The sequence below is a fragment of the Oryzias latipes genome, chromosome 4 (assembly GCF_002234675.1).
Source record: "Oryzias latipes chromosome 4, ASM223467v1".
In the NCBI taxonomy this organism is placed as follows: Eukaryota; Metazoa; Chordata; class Actinopteri; order Beloniformes; family Adrianichthyidae; genus Oryzias; species Oryzias latipes.
The window spans coordinates 22926319-22936903 of record NC_019862.2 but is presented as its reverse complement, the minus strand read 5'-3'; the positions used below and the strand labels follow the sequence as shown (position 1 = coordinate 22936903).

Here is a 10585-nt window from a genome sequence, read left to right as displayed (position 1 = left end):
CTTTTAATTATAAGTCTAAATGCAAATCCTCACTTAAGAATATGAAAGAAAGAAATACTTTAAAATATTGATTAGTTTGTAATATTTAGAAAAACTGGAAAAGAAATCTCTGTCCCCTCTTCAGAAGCCTAAGTTAAGCCCTTAACAGCGTGGCGTGCCTGCACCCAATACTTTAACATTAACAGCTTTGAGTTTCCAATGGAAAATGCTAAGCACCATTTAAGAGTCCCATTAGCTTGTGAAAGCATTTTAATCAACGGCTCCTTAAACGCAAACAGTGAGCTCGCTTCAGTTCTCCCCGACACTCAGCCATCACTCTGAGAGGAAAACGGCAGCCTGTGAAAGCCAAGCAGTAATTACTGAGAGGAGTGAAAGGTTGAAAGGTTTCCTTGTTGAGAAGCCAACCTAATAAATGACTGCTCCAGCCTGGGATCAGAATCATCAAACACGTATTTCTCAAGAAGCAAAGGGCTGATGACGGCGCTCGTTTTAGTGAAAAGCGTCAATTGAGCGCTATTGGCTGATGTGAGCGGTGGTGGCTCTGCTATCAAGAACGTTTTAGACGGTTACAACTGTGACTCATTATCTTGAAGCAAGTCTTTTTGTCTAATATTTCCGTAGAAGCATGCTGAAGGCTGTATATCACTCATTTCTAGAGGAGAACCCCAAGGCTCCATGCTGGAGCTCATGCCCTTTGTGAAAATATCAGCTCTAAAGCAACATTCACACTGAATGTGATTTGCACATCCTGGTTGTCCAGTTTCAGTTTTAAGCCAACATACAGACGAGATCAGAGGTCATGTGGTGCGTTTTGAGCGGTGGGTGCAGCGCGGCAGTCTGGGTGCAGCACATTTTGGGCATTGTAGCCTATCCAGACTTCAAATATCTGAACTTTGGCAAAAAATTCTGGTCACGTCAACAAAACAGGGACTCAGCTTTGTTGATAACACGATTAGCGAGTGGAGTCCAACACCAACATGGAGGAGAATCTGATTGTTCTTCTTTTGAACTGTAATACTTTTCTTCTTGCATTGAAACAATAAAAAAAGATCCTCTAATTTTATTCTTATCTTTATTTTTTCTCTCCTTGGACTAACGCAGAACACCAATTCATAAAACTGGGTCACAGAGACAGTAGTATATTAAAGCACTCTAATGAACTTTCATGAATAGAAACATCATCCGTGACTTCTGTGTATTATAATGAGATATACAGTCCATACAATGCTTCCATAAGGTGATGAGGTTTGAAACTTTTGGTGGTAGCTCCTCCCTCACGCATCTGGAGGATCAAGTTTATGAACACATTTTTGGATACGCGTCAAATAACCCTAACCCTTGTTGTGCTAAATCCTCATTAAGGCCCGTACACACCGGGACGAATATTCGCCAGGCGTTATTCGCCAGCGTTTTTCGCCACGTTTTTTGTGTTCACACCCAGGCGATTTTCGCTGACGGTGAGCCGAGCGAACATGCAATTTCATTCCCTGACATTAGATGGCGCTTAATGTAAACAGAAATACTCCTGTACACAAGGAGGCGCTGCGCAACTTTACGCTTCTTAAAGTCGCTTTTCACTCAGAAGAAGAGAGCAAGTATTTACGCGCTTGTCAGAATAATACAAAGAAAACATGAATATTTCAAGCACCAGTAGCTCCAACTGGTGCTTGGTTCGGGGATATTTTAGAATGTCCGTCATTATTTCTCCGCGGCAGTGTAGACGCTACTTGGCGTCTATCTTCTTCGCTGGTATGTGTGCTCAGCAAGGCAGTTCTGTGTTTGAGCGCCCCCAAGTTGTGTTTTACTGTAACTTCAGAAGCTCCAGACACGTGTGCAAAAGCGCCGTTCTCATTGGTCGAATAGATTTCGACGCGATGCGTCGAAAAAAAAAAACGAACCCGAGGCGTTTTTTTTTTTTGACGCTTTGGCGCGTGCCGTTTTTTCGCGTCGGTGTGCACACTCTCATTGGTGCCCTTTGTTTAGTCACGAGGCGTTAAACGTCGGCTAAAATCGCCGGCGAATTTCGTCCCGGTGTGAACAGGCCTTTACACTGATGACATGCAATGTGCCCCTCGTTTCCTAGTCTTTTCTCATTCACATTACCTCCTCCTTTCCCTGAAATGGTAGTCTTTTGCAGTCCACACTGCACTTGCAGTGTCGGTGTACATTCTTTGCATGGTTTGTAAGTAACAGCATTTAACAGCCTCTTTGGGCTCTCTGAAGCCCCACTGGTAGTGGAGAGATCCACACAAGATTAATTAATTTGTTGGGACTTTCTCTAGGGTTGCATTTGGAAATAATGGTCAAATCTGACACTGATTACACTAGAAAGCAAAGCTGTGAGCATTGCACATCTACTATATACTCCAAAGACAAAGTGAAGGTTTGCTGTCTGGACCACAGTGACCAAACACTTTTTGAACCTGTGAACAATAGTCTGCAGTCAGGATTTCTGCTAAAGGAGAGTGAAAGCCAGTTTGCAGCAGCAAGGCCAACGGTTGGGCAGATTTCACACCAAGGCCGTAAAGTCACCTGACTGACAGGAAACCAACGCATGTTTAGTTCCATTAGCTGTCATGCACCTAGGTATGTGAAATTTGCTCTCCACTTTCGACCCATCCCCTGGGAGAGCAATGAGCTGCAGACAGACACGGGAACCTTTTAATGGTTTAACCCCCGAATTCAACCCCTTAATGCTGAGTTTCAAGCTGGAAGGCATCGAGTTGAGCTGTGACAGTGTGGGATTTTTGATCACCGCGGTGATGAACCAGCAGTGGGCGCGGTGTGGCGGTTAACAGCGGTTCACAAATAACTGTAACAACTAACTACTACCTATCTAACTAATGAATTAACTATATAGGTGTTGTAGAATGACTGTGTGTGTGTGTGTCAGCGCGCTGCGTGTGTAGGAGGAAGGAGCGCACACATGTGTTGGGGATGCGTGTTGATTCTTCTCCAGCTGAAAGCTCTTGAGCTGCATGCGAGGCTTCACCTGTGCTATCTGGTCCAGACATCTTCTCAGAATATTATGTATTGCCCAGTAATAAACAAGACTGCAGACACTTTGTCACCTTTCTGGTAGCCATGAAGCCTGACACCCATGAAGAACGCGGGGCAGGAGGCTCCGCCTTTATTTATACGGTCACGTAACTTTACGCTGCACAAAATAGTCTCAAGCAAAAAACTATTGTTTTTGCTTATTAATGGTTATACATTGTGGCATATTTGTGTCTTTCATGAGCAAATAGCTAGTACGAACACACCCAATAGTTGTCGGGACAGGGACAAAAAGACCTTCCAAGAGATGATGGTCATTGAGATGTCTGTTAGAAGTTCACATCCTGTTTGTGAAAATATTACTTTAAAAAATGTAACGATACACTTAAAAAAAAAAGCTTACCAATAGATGTGGGCAAAATTTTGAAACTACTTTTTTTATTTTTTTATTTTTAGTTGCGAAGTTGAAACTTGATTTTTGGTAACTGATGGACTTAGTAGGCTCTTCCTTTTTTCCCAAACCACCCTTCAGGAGGACATTGTCTCTATACAACTGTTTGTCATTCAGTGGGGCAAAAAAGGATTTATTCAGCCACCAATTGTACAGGTTCTCCCATGTAAAAAGATGATAGAGGCTCATTATTTTCACCACAGGTACAACTATGACACAAAACGAGAAAAAAAAAAAACAGGAAATAACTTTGTCTGAATTTTAAGAATTTATTTGCAGGTTCAGTCTTCCCAGCCTGGTGCAGGTCAACAGTTTGGGGTAACACTTTATATTGATATTCCTTAACAAGCTTTGTTAACACATTAACAAGCATTATAATATAATTTTTAGGGTCTTAGTAAGATATTTATTAGTACAATAAGTCTAATAAAGTTTATTGAATTACTTAGTTAACACATTTAGAAGCATTATTGTTAGGATGTTTTTAAGATGCTAATGATACATTTATTGGCATTATAGATGCCTAACAAATGTGTCAGTGTTAATAAGCGTAATAAGATGTATTAACAACCTTTGTTAACAAATTAAGAAGTATTATTATTGTTTGGGGTTCTAGTAAGTCATTTATTAGCATTATAGATGTGTCACACAAGCCTAAGTGTTAATAAGCTTAATAAGTTTTATTAACTAACCTAACAAATTAATAGGCTTTATTAATGTGTACGATGCTAGTAAGATATTTATTAGCATTATAGATGTCTTGCAAATACCTGAAAGTGTTAATAAGATTTATTAACATCTAAAGTCAGACCATTGTCTTCTAAATCCATATTATTAAACTGCTTGTAAGCTTTACAAATGTATTAATTAACTTTGTTAATAGTTTATTAATTGTTTTGCAGCACCTCATCTAAAGTGAGGACGGTTTTTACCACAAGCAACCACAAAGCATAAAGCTTGTAAAAAGAACTTTATAACATTAAAACAGACTAAACATACAAAACTCTTTCTGTAAAAGAAATATAATAAATTAATTCAGACACATTAAAAAAACAAAAACATAACAAACGTATCTTTTTTCTTCAATGATATGTGATCTTCACTGGTGTCCATGGATAACGTTAAATCTTTCCAGCTTTATCCACCTTTGTCATGGTAGGGAGAACACGTCAGTGTAAGGGTGGGGTCATCTAAGATAGCACAAGGGGTAAACGGATCAGATGTAACACAGATGAACGTCGGAGACAGAAATTATGACTCAGAAGTGACCCAAACAAAAATGAAAAACAAAATTTTAAAAGTCTGCTGTACTAAAAGCGGACTAACTAAAGCAGAGGAAAAACTGTGAAAGGACATGAATGATTGAGAACAAACACAATAAAAATATCAATCATCTGTTAACATAAACATTAACTTTAAAATACAGAAACTATCAAACCCGTCGTAACAAGCACCCACACCCAGTCATTGACCCAGCAGGTTTTCCTCACGAAACCACAGCCCTGTCATATAAAAGACATCATTTCAAATATGATTTAATAGACTGCAAAATCAAACATGATTATTAAAATAAAATCACATTTACCAAATTGGCTCACACAGCCTCCACACAAACAGCGAGGGCCCAGTCGTCCTGGCCACCTTCAAGAATCTGGCACTTACCGGGCAGCTCCGCCATTCCCATTAAAAAGGAAATAATGCGAGAGTCAGATCTTGATCTGTGTGTTAGAGGTGTGTTGGAACTCCACCCCCCCAACATTTGAATGTTCAAATTGAGACCCCATACTTCTACTGAGGGATCTGATTGGTCAGGTAGAACTTAAACAATGTGCACTACATAAAAAGTATCATGAAAAAAAAAATCCTATCTGGAATGAGGGTGGGGGGTGGAGGGGGGTCACTCAGTCCAGTTCTCATATACAGTCAATGGTCTAAATACTAAACTACTACTACTAAAAACTCTCAGCACAAAAGTTCCAACAAATCTGTCAACATTTGTACTTCTCTGGCAAATTATTCAATGTTCATCCTGGAATTCCTTATTTCAATGCAGAACTCCCAGCATTCACATCAATATGTTTTAGAAATTGTTGGCCTGTCCCTTGACATATGCACCTGTGGAGAAATCTCCCCCTCATGCTGCTGCAGGTCCAAAAATAATCTGTTAGCTGACATGCCGAGTTGATGTGCAGCCTTTTTCTGTAAAACTAATGCGGGTTTAGAAAACATCTGTTAGAAGCAAACCACACAGACAAGAGTGGGGCTGTTTTCGAATGTCTGCCCACATTGCCAGCCTCTTAAATGCGACGACCCCTCCTTGCCATCTGGTTGAGAGTGTGACTGGAAACAGTTCTCTCTGTTTGGTTGAGTAGCAGGAGAATCAAGAAGACTTGGATGACTGTGGAGACTATTAAAGGAACAGCTAGTTTCTTTAAGGCTTCCAGAACATTTGTTATGCCGGCAGAGTCACAGCTGAGAGCAAGGAAAGATGAACTGTTTGGGTAGTTGGTCCTAAGCTGCAAAGCAGTACGGCTCCTGCTTTAAAACCAGACCTAGAGTTCAGCGGGGTCAGAAAAGGATGGCAATGCTCCAGCTTGCCTGTTTGTCATTGTTTGTCTCGTGTTCTGAAGAGGTTTTTAGGGTAAAAAACCCTCTCTCACAGTCATTTTAACCCTTGTGCTATCTTAGATGACGTGTTCTCCCTACCATGACAAAGGTGGATAAAGGTGGAAAGATTTCATGTAATCCATGGACACCAGTGAAGATCACAAATCATTGAAGGAAAAAGGTTCAGAGCACTGTCTAGTGGGTCTAGATGACCCAACTCCCAATGTTAAAGTGCCAAGGATAGCACAAGGGTTAATTGCTCCATTAAAATTACATTTCAGTCAGACAACTCATGCAGTAAAGATTCATTTCCATATTTCTTTTAGTTTGGCATAAGGCTCTGTTCAGATATATAGAACAAAGATCTCTATAGAAACCTTGGGTATTAAACTACCCCTAACGGAGCTCACAGGTGGAAGCCGGGGAGGAGGGTGGGGTGATGAACGCAGAGCTCGCGGAAATGGAAGAAGAGGGATTGGACCGCACACCTGGAACTTAAGTAGGACGTTGAACAGGTGAGTTGATTAGACTGAACCGCCTGCGGGGAGGAGTAACCAGGTAAACCCACTTCTCGAGTTGCCTGCCTGAAATACTCCCAAGGTCGTTCATTTCATTGATTTTCCTCAAGATGCTGAAAGCAAATGACTGGAATAAAAAAATTAAAAAAAACAATCTCTGTTTGCAGCTTTATAACATTGTTTAATTTTGTTTCATTTTTCTGTAATTGTGTAATTTCTGGAATTTTTTTTTTATTTCTAAACTGTAAGTTTTGTGGATTTGTATGTACAATGCCGAAATCCTGCATCAAAAAGTGTCAGCTGATGGTGTAATTATTAGTCTTTGCAGCATGAATACTCCTCTTGCAGCAAACACTGCTATTACTATACATTACAGTCAAATTTTCCGCCTGCAGACTCTCAGAACCGGCTGAACGCAGAGGATTCTTCTCCACTCCGAGGAGTCTGTGCCTCGCAAACACTCATCCACTCTTCAAAGCACAGATGATCAAGACACAGCAGCAGAGAGGAGCTGCACTGGTTCAAATGGGCTAACTGGGATTTGCGTTAGAGTAATGGCTCTGAGGTCTGATGGGGACGTGCAAAAGACTTTCTAATGAGCTCTTTTCTTGGGGGGGGGGCAGAGTTGCACTTTTTTTTTTCCAAACTCCCTCTAATGAGTCTGCAGAGTTGGATCCAGCGGGAGTAAGAGCTCCTCCCCTCACTGAGAAGCTTGGAGGTTTTCTTCTTTTTTTAAAAATGAGAAATGCTCCCTTTTTTAATTGGAAAAAAACAACGTATTAGTACATTTCGAATAATATTCAAAATAAGAGCAAGTCATTTTCTTACGCACACAAAATAATACAACAGGAATCTGCAAATATTTTTCATACCAGCAAATTCCAGCCTCTTCTAACAGTGAAAAACAGAATTTTTCTTAAATTTGATCCTCAAAATGTCATCATGGCAAAGGCTGAAAATAAGCAGACAGCCACGTGACTTTTTTTTTTACGTTGTTTTATCCTCAACTAAATAAAACAGATGTTTTTTATCTCCAAACTACAAAACCGGCAATACAGAATGAAGGCAGAGATTTCCTAATTTGTGATGTTTTAACTGCAAATACCTTCACACTGGATGGGGGGAAAAACACTTTTTTTGCACAATAGTAGAACAGATACAACATTTTTCACTCTTTAATTCATCTACAAGTTTGTTTTTATTGAAAAAATTGAGGTTAAGTTTAAAAAAAAGGAAAAGGAAAGAAAAAAAACCCCACATATTTACCTCACAGTATAAGTTCACTGAATTGAGCCTCATGGGGGGGGGGGATCTTTGGTCACAGACTAGGTAATGTCCAAATTCCCTCCCTACTCTCTGACTACAAAAAAACAAACAAACTATATAATCTGGGACTATCTAGTGCTCTGGATTTTAAAGGCAATTAGGACACCATGCTCTTCATTTTTTAACGTTAAACAAGACAGCACTTGTTTACTGAAGTGAAAAACCTAACAAATATAAACCATGTAATCTATGTAAAACATATTTACATATTTGCAGATATGACTGAATGTTTACAATGAGGGTGTGGAAAAACAACTGTTTCATGACCAAAAATGTTCATTTTCATTTAACCCTTGTGCTATCCTAGGCACTTTGATATTTGGAGTCGGGTCATCTAGACCCACTTGACAGTGCGCTGAACTTTTTTCTTCAATGATTTGTGATCTTCACTGTACAATGTACAATGCAGAAATTCTGCATCAAAAAGTGTTAGCTGATGGTGTAATTATTTAGTCTTTGCAGTATGAATACTGCTCTTGCAGCAAACACAACTATTACTATACACATGGCCGGTCCTCCCTATACGCGAAATACGCAGCGGCGTAGAGGCCCCCGCCACCACCAGGGCCCCGGAGTGGCGAAAAAAAATGAAAATAAAAAATCTGGCAACCCATTTCATAGCACGTCCTACCAACGTGCGCTCTGAATGTTGTGCAAGAAAGTTGGCTGCACTTTAATGATCGCCCCCTTCAACACACTTGATTTTTTTTAAATACAACTTTATTGTATAAAACGGAAATACAATACAAAACACAATTTCACAAAATAAAATTCAGATATGCCAGGGGAGCATACATATTACATACATTTGACATAAAAACATTCAGGTTTCTGCAACTTTTTTTTTTTTAGGTTTCTGCAACTTTCATATAGACATACAGCTTTCCCTTCAACACACCTGAACCAATCTGGCAACCCAAATAATGACGTTACGCCACTCTTAGCAACGATTGGTCCACATCATTTCATCTGAGCCTGGCACAGTGTACATTTACGAGCGCATTTTGTTTCAATAAAGTTGGGAAAAAGAAAAAAAAACGACCGCATTTTGTCACGTTGATCAACACGACAACAAAAGAAAACTTTATGCCAAAGAGACTTTATCCATCAGGAGCTGAAAAAAGATGAAGAATTTCAACATCAGTCACAAGGAAAGTTTGGAGGATGTTGGGGCCGTTTCTTCTCCTGCCTTTCTGTGCAGCTGAGCGATTTACGTAAATATCAATCCGAGGTGAAGATTGCACAAAACTATCCAGTTTGTCGTAATTTCCAATGGAATAAAACTAGAAAATAATTCTGATATCCAAGTTTCCAAGATGAGGTCAGACATGACCTTCCAAAACAAAGTAAATAATGACAACGGTGGCTGATAAATGTTTTAACTCACGTTATCGTATTGGCTAATTATTGTTTTGCTAACACATTAGATTAGTGCGATCTGCATTTTCCGGTTTATGTCAGTATAAAAACTGCTGTTTATCTGTAATAGACAGTCAGGTAGTCTGACTTTTACAACAATGAGTGTGTCTTAAAATCTTGCATTAGCATGAAATATGGAGAATCAAAACTGCCAAATTATACAAACAGGAAATACATTTTCTCATTTATAAATGACGAACAAAATAAATGAACTAATTTTAAAATTATGAACATACAAAATAATAATAAAGAAGTGTATAAATGTGAATATTTCCATTTAAACTCAAATTAGTGTTCACATTTATTATTTATAAATGGGTACATTTATTTCTTATTTGTATTTTGCAGTTTTGGTTTTACATAATGAAGATGTTTTGCACAGTTTCTTCCCAGCCAACAGTTTCTTCTGCTCTCAAATAGTATCAAATAGTGCTGGAGGAGGTGCAGCGTCCACATCCCAAGATGTTCCTGACATCACTGAAGATGTCATCTCAGGTAACTTAAATAGCATGGAAGGTATTTTAAAAAACAGTGTCTGCATAACCCCTTTTTTCATAAACAGCAGCCGAAGAGAATGAAGTCCCAAATTTTTCATATTTAAATAAACAAATATGGCCTCATGCAAATATATAATCAAACAATCAATCTCTCATAAATATATAAAAAGATCATGAAATTGTGAAAAACCTGCACACAGATTTTAAATGAGCCAATTAGCTTTATCATCGATTATTGTATAATAATAATGCTTGTTTTTTAGCTGCAGAAGAAACTCCTGTCACTACATCTTCTGTGGTTGATGCTGCTGCTGGTAAGTTTGGTCCAGCTGAACGGCCAACCACACTCTCTGATCCAGTAAGAATGGATTTGGTGCAAAGAGGTCCTTTTCAGACGGATAAAGACTCTGACTTTCCAAAATCCCCATCATTGAGCTGTTGTGTTCTTTATTTTGGATTGTTTTATCGTCATTTGATTTTCTATTAAGTTGCTGTTTTTATTGAGTTGGAGTTTTGTGAATGTCATTTGTTGAGTTCAGCACTTTGGTGAACCTTGTTCTGTTTAAAGTGCTTTATAAATAAAGTTGAGTTGAGTTGAGTGCCTAATGTTACAATAAAAATATATATCTATATACATTTTTCATTTAGATTTTTTTCTTTTCACTTTTGGCACCACTAAATGTGCATCCAACATGCAAGCAATACACTGTATTCAGTTCTTCAGCAGCAACAATAATACATTCACAAAATGTAGTAATAGAGAGATCTCA

At 38.8% G+C, this 10585-nt stretch overlaps 1 long non-coding RNA gene across 1 annotated transcript; it reads left to right on the top strand.

The window, feature by feature from the left end:
• The first annotated feature begins 8644 nt into the window (after positions 1-8644).
• LOC105353979 lies at positions 8645-10245 on the top strand. The gene is made up of 3 exons (XR_908681.3): positions 8645-9130; positions 9739-9813; positions 10079-10245. It is a non-coding gene; the product is annotated as an uncharacterized LOC105353979 (long non-coding RNA).
• Positions 10246-10585: the final 340 nt, after the last annotated feature.